The 15869-nt window shown below is 51.7% G+C and overlaps 1 long non-coding RNA gene and 1 pseudogene across 1 annotated transcript; one reads left to right on the forward strand and one right to left on the reverse strand.

The window, feature by feature from the left end:
- The window catches only part of LOC114845557 (potassium voltage-gated channel subfamily C member 1-like), a 36090-nt pseudogene extending 21856 nt beyond the window's left edge, over positions 1-14234 (reverse strand).
- LOC129603404 (uncharacterized) lies at positions 8266-12021 on the forward strand. Its single transcript, XR_008693224.1, has 2 exons — positions 8266-8982; positions 11866-12021. It is a non-coding gene; the product is annotated as an uncharacterized LOC129603404 (long non-coding RNA).
- Positions 14235-15869: the final 1635 nt, after the last annotated feature.

Here is a 15869-nt window from a genome sequence, read left to right on the forward strand (position 1 = left end):
CACTGGCTTTTAGCCATTTATGACCCTCAACCTGCAGGTTTCCTGATGTGAGTTTCAGTTCTGCCATTAAGGCCCATGAAATGCGTCTAACAACACTGACCACAGCCACAGAAAATCACCCCACCAGACACAGCAAACAGCAGCTGTCTGTACTTTAACACCTTGAGCTAATGTATTCATTAATCTGATGAAGCGTGTGGTCAGATATTCTAATGTCGTCTCCTGGTCTCATAAGTGTCATAATCCTGTGGCCCCGCCCCCTTTCTGCCCTGTGAGCTCACATTTACATCTTACAAGTGTTTTGCCGTCGTTCGTGCCCAGTGGTGCTGCGAGACGGGGCAGCTGTGAATCAGCTGGAGGAGCAGTCGTCCATGAACTGTGCATAACACAGAAGCACAGCCAATGAACACATGAACCAAGACATTCAAAACCCAAAAACATCTCAGGGCCTGCACCTCTCACCAAGAAACTAAACAACAAAAAGAAAGAGTCACATCTTAAGTAGGAGTAAAAAGTAGTAGTAATTCTATCATCAGCATCCTGTTCAGTTGTCATAGTGGTGACCCTGGGCCTCTGAGCTCCTGCGAACCGATTCCGCTGGGGGTCAGTCGGAACCCAATGCAAGGCAACGTCGGACGGCTGAGTCGTGACAAATGGTGGGACGGGCCGAACCAGAGGGGACGGCTGGGTACGAACCTGCTGTACGTCAGGACCTGCATGTGAGTATCATGATCAAAAACCCGCATGGAGACGAAGAGGATGGATGGAGGTCGCCCTCAGAGGTATAATTAGCTGCTTCCGTGGCTAATCATTGCGTGGACTTTATTTTCCGAGTGCTTTTGGAACTGGAACCTGGTAAAAATTCAATCCCAACGCAGACTTCTGTTTCAGTCCATGACTCAACACCTCGAGACGCCGCGGTGCGTGAACTGTACATGTCTGCTCCCTCTCAGCTGCTTTGTATTCGCTCCAGATTACTGCAGCATCCGCCGCGTTTGTCCTTGCGACGCGGCTCCCCCTCTTCCTCTGCCCACCCTCCCTTTTCGTCCCTCACCCCTTTTTCCCTCCGTCCTCTCCTGTCCTGCTCTTATTGTCCGAGTACCATAAAGCCGGCCCCCGTTTTATTAGCAGCGCTGACTGCCTCCCTTTCTCTCTGTCCTTTCTCCCCTTAAAAAAAAAACCCATGGGACACGCTGAAAGGATTTAAACAAGAGTCCCCCACAGGGACACACTGGGAAATCGGAAGTTATGAGACTGATCCGCTCGAGGAGCAGATTCCCCTACAGGACGCGGCGGCAGATGTGTTCCTCACGAATCCGACCGCTTCCAGAAACGCGCTTCCTTTTAAAGTGGTCACTCGACTGTACTCGCTCTCCGCTGCCACTTGGACAGAAGGGACAATCACAAGGAAGCAGATGGTCACGCAGGAATTGTGCCAGCGATGCCCTCCAATGTCGCCTTCCAGGGGAATGAGCAGTGCGATCCAGCCTGACTGCTCGAGAGCTATAGGCTGACGACACGAGGCCGATCACGCAGAAACTCTCCACAAGCAGATGTATTAACAACGGGAGCAGATTATAATCGTTTTTATTGATGGTAAAGTAAACTTAGTCTGGTTTGAGCCTGATCAGGATGATCAGTACTAAGTATTGGTTTCAGGCTGTATGTGATATTGGGGACATCTGCAGGGCTACATGCGACCGCGTGTCACCTGATTTATGGAGATGCTGTGAGTGAGAACGCTCGGCTGAATGCTTTATGGGCAGTTACGCTTACAGAGTATGGGCCAGTGTGTAAAGGTGATGCACCCAGAGTGATTCATGTGGAGCCGGGCGTTTGACAGGGTCAAATGTAAGATGCATGTTGGAATGGAGGGTAAACGAGCTCCTGCACCACAATCGGACATTCTTTTGTCCGCGCCTCCTTTTCGACGCAATGCAAAGACTTCTGATTCTCCAGACAGTTAAACAGCTTGGTCCCGGTCTCCGTTTATTTACGCGCCCATGTGCTTCTGCGTGTGGCGCTTCACGCGCATTCTGACAAGACTCGCCCCATTTAGGGAATTCAGACTCCCACCCCGGTAATCGGCTCTGGCACCGCGTGGGTTCTGCAGCGTGCCAGCGTCCTGGATTGTGTCAGATCCAGAGCGCGAGAGGGTTTGACCACAAGGTCCGGGCTAATTGACCGGACGGTGCTGAATCAGCATCTAATTACCATGGTTACAGTAAATGAGCTGCAGCACAAGGAGCAGCCAGCGATTGTCATACACAACAACAAAGTCTAACAACAGCCTGTTATCGCTGTTGAGCCTTTACAGCGCTTCCTGCTTATTCAACACAAAGATCTCGTGTCCGTCCTTGTTATGAGACATCGAGCATCCGTCCAGTAAAGCTTCGCCAACAGACAGTGCTCGGGTTACAAGGCAGCAGGGACAGTGGCTTCCAAAGGTGCAAACACAACAGGAGACGGCCAGCGGTACAAAACCCAGTCAGGGAAAACTGACACACAATGTGATATCGAGTGCAGCAGCAGCTTCTGCATGAAGGTAGTGTTTCCAGTATAAACCCTCTGACCACCTTCCTCCATCTTCTGACTGGCCCGGCGCGTTAGCCGCTATCAGACAAACGCTGTTTATACAGAGTCTCATGCTCTCACTTGCTATAGAGAAATGGATTTGCCATCCCTGAATGAAATTAAGACCTCCTTTTGTTCCCTTTGCTATTTTCAGTTGCAGCCCACTGGGAGAGGAACAAGAATGGAATTGGGAAATAGGCCTTTCAGCGGGGTCGGAGTCTGAATGGAAACAACTCGGAAGCACGGTACACATTTGAGTCCGGGCACATTACATACAAAGTAATGAGGAATGATCAGATTTGACATCGTCTCTGACACGGAGACAAAGGCAAAGGATTCATGGTTGGGCGAGATCTTTCCAAACAGTTCAGATTCCATGACTCCCACTGAGCTCAGAGCAGAGGTTTGAGCTACTTTATGTGGAACTACGCTTCAAGACGAAGAAAGATGGGACCTAGTCTGTACCAAATAGGAGCATCTTTATCAAAATCAAATTAAACTTAAATGAACAATGTTTAATAGTTGAGTGTTGAGTGATTATCATCATCTTATTGTCTGCTTTGTGAGCGGTTCTGGAGTCGTCCAGCTCAGCGGCAGGTCACGTCTGTGTTGACGGCATTGTGCTCTCCAACGCTGCAAACAATGATGACCTTCAGGGGGAGGGTGGGTGTCTGCGTCCCCAAAATGAGTCCAATGTAGGCGCAGAACTCCGAATCGGAGAGGGCGAAGGGGCACCGTGTACACGCTGAGCTACAAATGGTGTTTTTGTCCGGAGACTGCTGACAAAGAGAACTGTGTCCTTCTGGTGCAACCAAAACACAGAAGCTCCACGGGGGCGGTGGAACTACTGTACGCAGCCGCTAGTAGTTAATACTGCAGAGCAGCTCACCGCTTGTTCAATAACTAATAACCACTGATTAGGGTTTAAAACAGCGGGAAATACAAAGAAGACGAAATGGGCTAAATCTGTCAAACGTGATCTAACGGCTCCTTGTCGTTTTAGCTGCAGAGCGAGATCTATGACAGCCACGACGGGATCAATAAGGAAATCAGATGCAAATCGTTTTTTACTGCACCTCATCAAAAACACATACATCCATAAATTCAGTCGGCGGGTTACCGCTCGACAAAGTGGAGTCGGCTCGAGTCCCCCGTAAGAAAAGGCAGGTTTCAAGGGGCGACGGGGGGGGAAAGAGGGGCGTTGGAACGCACAAAAACACATGATAATCAATAAAATATCAATCAATGAGCAGCCAGGAGGGCCGGGGGAGCGAGATTGGATGGTTGGAGCCGTCACAGATAATCGAAGATGCTAAGACGAGGGTCCCCACCCCCATCGTGCTACGTCTTTCTCCCTGTGGTTGCCACATCCTCCCCGTTCCTCCCGCGCGTCTTCCCCTCTTTCCCCCCTCTCGTGCTCCACCTGACTCCCCTTTTTTTCCATCCATTTGTTCTCCCAATCTCAAGCCTTCTCCATTTCCCCCGCTCTGCCTCCCCTCTCCTCCCTCCCTCCCTCCCGTCCACCTCTTCGCTCGTCCTCCGGTGCGCCGCCCCCCCCCCCCCCTCCTCTCCCGTGTCTACTGCAGCAGAAACGCCAGCACAGACAGCAGCATGCGCGCGTCGCTACATGTGTGCGCTACTACGGCAGATCCGTGAGCAATGCTGACGCGGTCGCGAGGCGCGGAGGTGCATAGAGAACGCACCCGTCGAACGGACTGATCAAAACATCGATTTCTCCTACGTTACATCACAGCCATGCAAACAAACCCCCTTAAATGATTAGAGCAATGCCGCTCCCCCTGTCTCCCTGAATCCCTCCCGTCTCTCTCATCTGTCCTTTTGGATTTCCATATCAGCATCTCGTTTTTTTTCCTGTCCGAGCCTCTCTTCATCGCTCTGTCTCTTCTCCTTCACATATAATTTACGTCCCTTCCGACCGCGGCCAGAAAAGGCGCTGCCGCGCCGGACAGGACGCTTTTGGAGAGAGAGAGCAGTCAAAAGAAGGAGTGATCTGGGTCACATCGCTGTTTGCCGTTCAGAGCTGGGCTGTGAGACCTACAGAGGAAAATGGGGGCTGGCTTCACCTACAAACGGGGCCGCTGGGATAGATCCCACCTTCTACCTGCTTTGTTCTCCACACAAGCCCATGGTGGCATCAGGAACGCGGCTACCTGCAACCATTACACTCGTTGCATGTTCCTGTATGATTCATGAGGCCAGTGCAACCAGTAGACGTGGAGCTAAACTGCCGATTACGTAACAAACAGCAGCAGGTACAGTAGCTCCTGTCCAAGATGTGGCAGCACTGCACACGCCGCGTGCTCCTGCTCTAAAGCTAATCACAATTTAGCACCAAGCTCACTCGGGTTTCTGTTTCGGAGGTGGACTCCACCGTGACTTACAGTAGGTGGGGAAACAGTGAGCGATCAATCAGATGGAGAATCGAGGGACTGTTAGTGATGCACTTCCTGCTTGATCCTAAGCCCTGAGAGGCCGATCAGGTGACTTAAACCAGACTATCTGCCCATCACAACCAGACTCTCCCCTCTTCCTTTGAAGGGAATGTAATCCAGATACAGTATGTTGATCTATACCTGGTGCCACAAGAGGTGTGTGTGTGTGTGTGTGTGTGTGTGTGTGTGTGTGTGTGTGTGTGTGTGTGTGTGTGTGTGTGTGTGTGTGTGTGTGTGTGTGTGTGTACACCCATTGTCTAAATGCAGCATACTGCTGACTGTGCAGTGAGCGCTGTTTAAGATGTCGCCCTCGCGCACACGTCCAGGTACTTTCTGTGTGAACTGGCCGCTGCAGGTGTCTGCCGACTGTCTGCGTCTGCGTGTGCCCCCACATGCGTGCGTTCAGGGCACCTACGACACACAGACGGTGGGGGCGCGCGAAGAAGGACGATCAAACGATATCGCTGCATGTGCGAAAAGACACTAATCAAAGCAGCTGTGATCAAGCAGCTGGATCTGCCTTTAACTGCAGGGTCCGACCAACAGAAGCACGAGCCCCCTGCACGAGTTTTCACGTAGCACAGATCAAAAGCACAGTCAGGGACTTGTTACTCCCACACCTGTGTGATCAAATGTCTGCTTTTAACATGCACAGCTCCGCATATTTACAGGAAAACACTAAAGCGCATGGCGACGCGGGATGCGCGTTATGTCTAACGGCAATAGAGCCCGTGCGTAAAAGGCATATGTGGCTCAACTGGGACGGGGAGGGAATGGGCAGAACCAGCCCAGCAGAGTGTAGCGGCACCAAGGACAAATGTGGGGGAAAGACGCGCATTCGAATCGGCGTCGTATGTGCCTCGACGCGCGAGGCTGCCATAAAATATGGTGCATTGATGTGCATCGTAAACGGACAAATATGACCTAATGAAGGCGTTTGGATGCAGGAGGCGCAGCGGATGCTGCGCTTGGAGGCAGATGTGTATTAAACCTGCTCGAGGAGCAGAATACGGCCAAGGGAATTATGACGGCGATAAAACGGCGTTCAGTGTGAATCCGGCTCGTCTGACACACGTAATATATCAGCTTAAAGATACGGAGGCAGCACGTTTGACAGAAACCCTGCTTGTTACATCAACTAGCTCCTAACACGTATGGCTGCTGTAGCTTTTTTCCATTTTCCTATGCCATCAGCATTAATTATTAAGTAGCCTCAGTCTATATCCTGGTGATCTGCTGCACGTTATACTGACAGGAGTCACGCACATGCCACATACTGATCGGTGCCGTATTATTGACACAGCAATTATGAAGAAAGTTTTTAAAAGTTTTTTTGAGATCCTGACTCACTCCGCGTCTGGGGCTTCATATGGAACGACATGCAACAGTACGTGACAAGTTTGGAAACTCACCCGGGCATATTTGGAGGAATAGGGGTCTTCAAACAGCGCCCATATTTTGGGCTGCCAGGTTTTCCACCATCCCGCTTTCCTCGCGTCCTCCTGCATGCACAGTCTTTTTAAGTCCCCATCCGCGCCTCCCAGCGCGGGGTCGTCGTCCGGCGCGTCCGGTTCCGGAGTCTCGAAGCTGTCCAGCGCCTCCTCCGCGTCCCGGTGCTGCCGGTAGTTCATCCAGCAACACGCCTCCACGTCCGTCTCGTCGATGCCCCAGAAGGCGAGCTCCTCTTCGAACAGGGGGCCGCACACATCGTTGGGACAGTGCAACTTCCCGGTGCGGTAGTAGTTGAGGATGAAGGAAAACACTGACGGGTGACGGTCGAAGAAGAACTCGTCTAATTTGGGGTCGTAGTCGAAGTTGCTGAACGCGTCCGGCTCGGTGAGCCACGACAGGCGGGTGCCGGGCAGGGTTTTTAGGGTGCTCCGGTAGGTCTCATGCCGCACCCCCCCGCAGTTTATCACAATTTTCTCGCTTTCCGACGGACAAGTCATGTCTGCACTGTAACATGCTTTGTTGGACGACTTGTTCCCACCCTTGCGCCCTTTGAAAGAGGATACACACACCGAACTGAGCATAGAGGACCGGGGGGGGGGGGAGAGGATGAGAGAAACCGAAGGGAGGAGGAGGAGGAGGAGGGAGGAGTCTGAGGAGTCTGCGGGGAGAGAAGAGGGCAGAAATTTCAGCAGATGGGAGAAATAGATGTTCATGATCAACACTGCAAAACAAATTAAAAACACGCGCTGTAATAGACCTGTATGTGCAATTATTCACTCGACGGAGGTGCACGGTGTGACCTTGTGCAGGTGCAGCCGCTGACTGCGGCGAGAATGAGGAGGATGCGTGGCAGAGGTGTTTCTAACGCGGCATCCGGGAGCAGAAACATGCCTTTAACTCAGCGCAGCATATGGAAACAGGTGGCTTTGAGGCACATGCGTGAGTCAGCATCCTAGCGGGGCTGATTGTTGACACCTTGGTGATGAGAACTTTTCAGATACTATTCGATTTCCTCTGGTTGCCTGGGCGCCCGAGTGCGCGAGAGGAGGGACGAGTGACAGAAACGTGGGGGGAACGAGAGGAAAAGTGGGGATTCATCACCCTGGTTATTTCCCTTTCTTTGAGAATACCGCTCTGACGTAAGGTGGCGCAGCACCCCGCGCGCGTATGTGTGTGCGTTAATTGCCTCTGGAGAGTGCGGTGTCCGTACTAATGTTAGATCTCCTCAATCAGGCGGCGCGCGCGCGCGCGCGCGGCGCACATTGCTGCAGCCCCCTCCGACCGCACCGAGATTCATGCGATGCACAATTATGTCAATGCTCCCGCTGCCACTTCGCCCATGCACTGTGTCGAGCGTAAAGACGCGTAGAAATGAGGAAAAACGTGGTGCGGAAGCGGGGGCGGGGGTGGGGGTGGGAGGCTGTAAATCAGATTTTTAGAGGGAGAATCGGGAAAAACGACGCAGCCTCGTACAAAGAGAACGAAGAGATGAGGAATGGTGGAAAAAAAGAGGGGTGCGAAGTGAATGCAGCACGCGCACTGGAGGCAGTTCTATAGCGGCGTAATACAGTCTCTTCCCCAGTAATGGAAGAAGGGGGTTGAAGAGAGAGAGAGGAGGGGGGGGGGGGGCATCGGAAAAAGGAGAGTGCGCTATAAAAGTGAATGAATTCTGCTGCAGTAAAAAAGCCAGAGTTATTGGCGTCTCTCTCTCTCTCTCTCTCTCTGGCATAGAGAGTCTCGAGATCTGAGATATATCAGAGAGCTGATTCTCCTCTCTCTCTCTCTCTCTCTCTCTCTCTCTCTCTCTCTCTCTCTCTCTCTCTCTCTCTCTCCTCCCAGCGAGGTCAGATTGTTCGCGATGCTTCAGAAAACACGTGTGGTTATAACAATAAAAATATGTTGTTAACCCTCTCCTCAGTTCAGAGAAAAAGCACCGGTCTCGTCCTCCTCGCACCTACACCCCCCCCCCCCCCCCCCTCCCCCCAACCTCTGAGTTCTCACCGCCTCCCCGCTCTCTCCCCACTACTACTCTCCCTTACTTTCTCCTCCTCGCTCGCTCTCATATTCCGCATAAAGGACTCACATTTCACTGAAGGAGGAGAATCAAGGCTCCACTCCTTCCCTCCTCTCATCCCGCTCCTATTCCTACCCAGCGCATCTCCCCTCTCTCCTTTCGAATCCTGAGCTTCACTCCCCTTCTTCCTCCACTCACTGCATTCTGCTCTGCTTCACTCATCCTACTCTCCTTTCTCTACCTTCACTTCGGGCCACCGCGCTACTCTGTTTTACCCCTCAGACCTCTGGCGCTCTTGCTTGGGACACTGCAGTCTGTCATTACTTGTTAAGAGTTTAATCTTTTGCTTTCATGAATAGTATTTGTCTGAGGAGACAACTTTTTTTGCTGTTTCAGTTTCTCATTCAGATTTTATATTAAAAATAAGTTTGTTTTTCCAGAATTTTTGGGGGAAACAAAGTTTGTGGATAAAGACGTGGCGACACTCAGGTAAGATCTCCACGATCAAGTCTATTGCATGAGCAAACAAAGCACAATCAGCTGATCTTGTGTCAGAACAACATAATAACAAACATCAAATCTGCTTGCTTGCGAAACTATCCTGCACTGATGAGTTGCACTGCGTCATGATGCAAAAGCATTAGTCGCATAAACTTCTTTACAACTAAAAACATTTCACCAAGTTCTGCATGTTACCTAATAACTTGCTGCAAACTATCTAGACGCGGTGGCCGACTGGGTAAAAGCATCTTTATCCCATGGGAATCTCCAGCAGGGACTGATGTGTCATAACGCAGATTATATTTCAGCACCATGGACAGCGACTGCCTCTCTCTCCAGGAGACGCGTCCTCCAACGGGACGCTTAACTTTAGGATCTCACTGTAAAACTGCAATCGCTAATGACTTTTACTGCCTGGACTGCGTCTCTGCCTTCCTCTTCAGGGGCACTTGCTCCTTATTGGTGAACTGCTGAATATTTTATACAGACAGCCACAAAGTTGTAAGTGTGGTTAAATGCCTTATTGTTCCTTCAGAGTCATGTGTGTTGGGCTTATTGATTTTTTTAAATTACTTACATATTCATCCATGTTAACTTAAGGTTTAGTAATGATGCACCAGGGTTCCCGAGCTTTCTCTTACAAACTAAATTTAAAAAGTTTGGTGTTTGTTTCAAAGCAGCTGTCAGCAATTGTTGTAAGTGGCAGAAAATGAAAATGCAGTCAGAGGATAAAGGTGGCAGGAGTGAGGCAGGGACTGAGGGATTCAGAGCAGGAGTAGAGAACACAAACCCTCCCCAGCACCACCACCTCGCTTTCTCTCTCCTGCAGCATTTCCTGCCCCGGCCACCATGTCCTGCGCCACCTCGCTACTACTGCACACGCGGGGGGAGAGAAAGCGAGATGAAAGGAGACGGGGGGAGCGAGGGACGCGTACGCGCCTGCTGTGCACCCTCACCTGGCTGCAGCGAACGGGCCGGGGAAACAGTAATGAGGCTTAATCGGGATAAACCTTCGAGGCAGAGGAGATCGTTTCTGCAGTGGACTGATAGAAAGAGAGAAAAGGAGAGCGAGAGAAGGCTGCACTGACGCTAATATATATTAGCAGAAACACTGCAGCAAGAGGGGGAGGGAGCACGGGATTATGGGATGCATTGACTGTGAGGTACCAGCAGCAGTAACCGGGGGGAGGGGAGGAGAGTGCACACTAGAGAGAGAGAGAGAGAGAGAGAGAGAGAGACAGAGAGAAGGCAAGGACTGAATTTAGAGGAGTGCTGACTATGCGGAACAGACCCAGCAGTTGGCAGAAAAAGCAAAAACCTTTACCAATGACAGAGGGGGGAGAGACAGGTGGAGGGGTGTGAGATGGGGAAGGATGGGAGGTAGGGAGAGGAGGAGGAGGAGGAGGAGGAGAGAAGGGAAAAAAAGAAAAAGGCCCTGCGGTGACACCTGTGTGTCTGTGAGGGAGTGAGGGGAGGAATGGCCTGCAATGCTAATAAGAGGAGCAGAAACACTGGGCTAATTAAAGGTGAGCAGGAAAACAAGAGCAGGGACGTGGAGCAGAGGAGTAAATGCAGCACTGGGGGGAAGGCGGGTGTGTTTAAGTGGGTGACACAGAGAGAGGCAGAACGAATCATGCATGCTCTGGCAATTTACCCCCCCACCCGCTAGCTCATCGAAGGATGAGACCACATGGCTTCACGCTATTCCGTCCACATCACCCCCCCCCCCCCCCCCCACACCGCTCCGCCTCCGTCTCTCCCCGGTGTCGAGGAGACCCCAGCAGGAGAAAGCGCGGCACTGCAGCGCGGCGAAAGCACTGCGGTCGCCTCCCCTTTTAGTGCAGTGTCACACCGCACGGTGTCCTCTCCTCCCTCGGATCGGCGCCCGCTGCCGCACCTCGCGGCTGAACTCGGATTCTGCCAGGAGGGCAGGTGTGTGTGTGTGTGTGTGTGTGTGTGTGGGGGGGGGGGGGGGGGGGTCGAGCTAGAGGCTGCCTGGAACGCACAGAATTAGAAAATGAATGAAGCCCATGAATGGATGCAGAGAGAGTAAAGACCCGGGGAGTGAATGCAGAGGAAGCCCACACAACAACAGGGCCAATACACACAGAGAATAAAAAGAACACACAAGGCATAACAACTCTCACCGGCGGCCAATTCCCAGAAGGTGAATTAAATAGCCAATCAATTAAGCAAGCGGAAAGCAAATAACTGGTGTACCAGAGGCAGCGCTTCTCGTGAGCAGCACCATGGAGAGCTCCAGGGCCTGACCAATCCACACACACTGCAGCACGACTCCCCCCCACCCGCCCACCCCCCCTGGGGGCACTGAGCCTTGTGCATTTTGGTCAATCACCCTCCAGAAGCTGCTGCTCTCTCGCTGTTATTCTCTCCAGCTGCCTTTTTTTTTTCCACGAGAGAAAAGGGGATTCTGATTTTCTCCCTTTAGATGGCCAGGGGATGATTAATATATAAGGCCATTTTCAAGAATAGACTAGCAGCAGTGAAGCTTGTAATAGAGCTCTCTCTCTCTCTCTCTCTCTCTCTCTCTCTCTCTCTCTCTCTTCTCTCTCTCTCTCTGAGCTTGGTCAGTGTCCATGACAATGATAATGCTGAGGTTTTTTGGGATGAATATGTCCACTGGGTGACTGAAGGGTGTGAGGTGAAGGGAGAGAGAGGGGGGGGGGGGGTAAAGCTCCCTTCAAGGACAAGTCAGAAAAGTCTAAAACAGCGGGGGGTTGTGTGTCAAGTCAAGAAGGAACTCTATTTTTGATGCTGGGTCCATCTGAGGGGTTCATTTTTCTGTTTCACGGGAGAATTTACATTACGAGCAAATAGCTTTAACCCCCACACGTCCCTGCTCTCTCTTAGGTCATTTCAACCTGCCTCTAATTAACGAGGATGCCCTTCCTGCACGATTATGACCATTACGATCCGGCAGAGGAGCGTCGTAGCCAACTGGGCCAGACGGACAAGCGGGACGAGGCGAGGCGTATTACTGCTCCGACTCCTGACCTGTGAACTAGCCAGTGATTAGACACAGAGGAGGGTGAGAGGAGCCACAGATTAGACTCTGAGCAGCAGGGGGCGGGAGAGCGAGAAGTTGGCTTTTAATCTGGAGGAACACGACAAGAAGGCAAGGGAACGTGCAGTCGGAGGCGTGGAAGGAGGAAAGGTGAGTTTGGGGTGAGTCTCAAGGTCAAAGTCATAAAATGCAGCGGGGAGGGGAGTAAATTAATGGGGGAGAGAGAAAGTTGGGGCGAGTGAAGCTGACTCTAGGACGGGAGACAGACACCAGCACAGTCAGGGAGGGAGGAAGGGTCAGAGGCAAAGGACACACACAAACCCAGGACGCAGCAGATGCGTAATTCAATCAAAGCCTCAAAATAGATTTATTCGCAGCGTTGCTTAAACAGCAGCGGCCTCCTTTTCAAGCCCAATCGCTGCTCCACCAATCACCACTGACAGCGAGCCGCTGCGTGGGGTGGGAGGGCGTCCGTTTCCTAAATCTGATGGGGTGTTTTCTGGGTTACCCTCAATCCAAAAATAGCACCAGCTGTAGATTTATAATGCAGAATTGAGGTGGTGGTGGTGGTGGTGGTGGTGGTGTGTGGGGGGGGGGGGGGGTGAAGCAGGGAGCAAGCAAATGGAAGGAAGCGAGGCACCATCAGGGGAAGCGCACGCCGGAGCCAGCTGGAGGAGGAAAAAAAAAAAAACAGAAGCAAGGCGTGCGCTGGGAAGTGGAGGAAGAAGAGGCGTTATGAAACCGGAGACGGCGCGTGCGATGCGGTGGAATGCAGCAAGTTGACACGGCGAAGGTGGTGCGGTGGCTGAGACGGAGGGGGGTGGAGGGATGGGGGGGGGGGGTGCAGGGGGAGAAGGACCGCGTCTAGACGCAACCAGCAGACATCCTGGACCGGGTCTCAGCGGCGCTTTTGCCCTTCTGCTGGTTCCGCTCCGGTGCCGCTCGCCGTCCTCACACCTCGGGTTTCACTCTCAAACCTCCATTTCAGGCCTTGACACCCGCCCCAGTGCCACACACACACACACACACACACACACACTGGAGACACGTGCAGGAAAACAAACGCGTACACACATACGCACAAAGCCACGGACGAGACGACGGAGGAGGATGCGCGCACACACTTTCCTCTCAGTGGCGTGAAACTGCTCTGATGTAGTGAGGAAACACCCACTGTTTGTGCAAAGAGGAATGTCAGGGTTTAGAAAAACGCACGTTTCAGGCGTCACCTTCAAACACTAAAAATACTAGATAAATATGTCACAGTCATTTATTAGGCCGATTTGAACAGATGCCGCTTTATCGAGACGCCGATCAAAACACAAGCAGGTCAGAGGGGGAATAAAATCGCAGTTAACGTGATGATAGCGGTACTTGTTGAATGTAGGTTAGACGGCTTATTTGGCTCGTTTTCGCGTTCGGGGCCAAAAAAATGCTGTTATTGGACGCATCAACGCAGAAGGGAGGAAAAATAAAGAAGCCACCAAAGAGGACAGACATGGACACAGACACGGTTAATACTCACTCGCTTCGGGCTCAGGTTCGTTTCGGGTGCGCGCAGCAAGACGCACATCAAGCTTTACGGATCAATCAGAACGGAGTTTCTGTCGGATCGCTCTGTCTTATGATTTCAGAGTATCCAGTTTCTCGCCGACATTCAGTTGCTCTGTGTGTTTTTCCCCCCTCTCTCTCTCTCTCTCTCCCTCTCTCTCTCTCTCTTCGCCGATTATAACAAATCAAAATAGGCTCGCGCGCGCCTGTCGCTGAGAATCTCGCTTTGACAAACGTTATTGCCGAACGTTACTTATAGCTCATGGTCATGCTGATGACGGCGAGGGTGAGTCTTTTCGGATGAAATGAAGCAGAAGTCCCCCTGAAAACTGGATTTCTCTCTTTTTCTCTCCCGTTCCACCTTTGTTATTGCCAAAATAATTGCCGGCCTTTGTTACAGCGTCTCGGGGCTTCCAGGCACAGGGTGTAGCTACCATTCAGCTCCTCCTCTGTCTCCCTCATCCAAATGTGTCAATGGAGATGCAGCCTGTAGACACCGCTCTCTCTGAGCCTTTCCCTCTCTGTTCCTGTGGAGGAGCGTCACCTTCTGCACTATTTTTTTTTTCTCCCTCAGACGATACATGTGGGCGGATTAGAGAACAGGGCGGAGGGGCGGGAGGACCCCGGCGGACGCACGGGCTCGTTTCACAAGCGGATGCTGAAGTTGGTGGACGCGGATGGCGTCGAGAGGGGGCTGCGGAGGGAGGGGGGGGGGTGTTGCATCGCTCGGTTTTTATGATTGTGCACGCGTTTGTCTTTGCCCGCTCCCACGTCGCCGCACGCGCTCCCCCTCCGCTTGACGGACGCGCGAGCGAACACCATTTTGTCTACAGGTTCCCAGCCTCGACTGACATCAGCGGTCATGTGGCTGCGGAGGAGCAGGTGGGTCCTACGACGGGCGCCGGAGGAACGCGTTCAATACATATTGCAGCAAAAAGGTGATGATGATGAGTAGATGCAGCGTCCTCATTAAAGAATCACGTGATCCAACTATTTCAGTGTGAGCTATTTGCCTTTTTTTTTCCCACGGTTAACTTTTGCCAGTTACTGGAAATCCTCCATTCTCAGCCCATCAGGCGTCGTTTCACCTCGTGGCCCGTCGGTCTGAGGATATTCCGCTAAAAGTACAAGGATCAGCAGTGTTGCTGATGCACTTATCGACAGGAAACTCAAAGTGAGTGCAACGTCGTCTCATGAAAATTACAGGAGTAGTAAGAGGCCAAAAGGCTGCTGCACAGGAGCCTGTAGCGTCGTTCCTCCAACCACAAAGTGATGATGCAGAGAGAAAAAGGATGAGTGAAGGAGATTTTCTGAGTGCATTTAGATCTAATAGTGCTAAAACAGTGTTTGTACACTAACAGAAGAACTTCCCTCTGCTCATTTATTACGTCGGCCTATATCGTCTCTCAAAGGTCACTACAGCTGACATTTAGATCTACACTTTCCAAACCATTTAACTTACATGTGCTCCGGCTGTGGAGCGTCCAAACAAACGGTGCAGAGAAAAGGTCAGGCTCACCGCAGCCTGCTCCGCTCCTCGTCCCACTGCATTATTCACAGGATTTACCTCCGCGGCGCCATTTTTGCAGGAAACCCTAAATCGTACATATTTATAATCAATCTCCTCTGGAGAGAGAGCTTTGGGTTTTTGGCAGAGCACAAAAGACAGAAGCTGGAGACTTATCGAATGAGGAGCTGTGAGAAAATTCAATATGTTCCCAAACAGGCACTTAATGGCATCAGGAACTCAGCACAGATGTGGATTGGCAGCTTATTTGCGTGTTCATTGACTGGTTTGCGAGGGTTCCTGAGGATTTTGGTTGAATCCTGCCACAGTGAGCGATGGAGGAGGACACTGCCCCCTGAGCATATGCTGCATTTCTACGTGAACGAGCTTCAGCCAATAAAATGGGTTTTTTTTGCCTCTGCATTTAAAATATTTAAAAGCTGTTTTAGGCGCATTCACTATCGCCGCTCCGGTGCCACGACTGCAGCAATGACAATTAGCATGTAAGTGATGAGCTCGAGTCCCAGATACCAACAGGAGGCCCTGTTTCGCTGTATGACCTGCAGGTGAATTCACCGGCGCACATACGCAGGAAGCCAAAGCAGCTGACACCGTTTCCCCGTCCACCTGCATAAATACTGGATGCTCAACTCTGTCCGCACTAAGAGTGAGCATTAGTCAACACAGACGCAGCCACAGTCAGAGAGCAGTGCGCCTCATGCATAAGGAAGTGAGCAGCAGACGTCAGGAGGAACCGTGTGGTCAGAGCACATTCTCACGCACCGACGGAGA

Source organism: Betta splendens, chromosome 19 (assembly GCF_900634795.4).
Source record: "Betta splendens chromosome 19, fBetSpl5.4, whole genome shotgun sequence".
NCBI classification, from domain to species: Eukaryota; Metazoa; Chordata; class Actinopteri; order Anabantiformes; family Osphronemidae; genus Betta; species Betta splendens.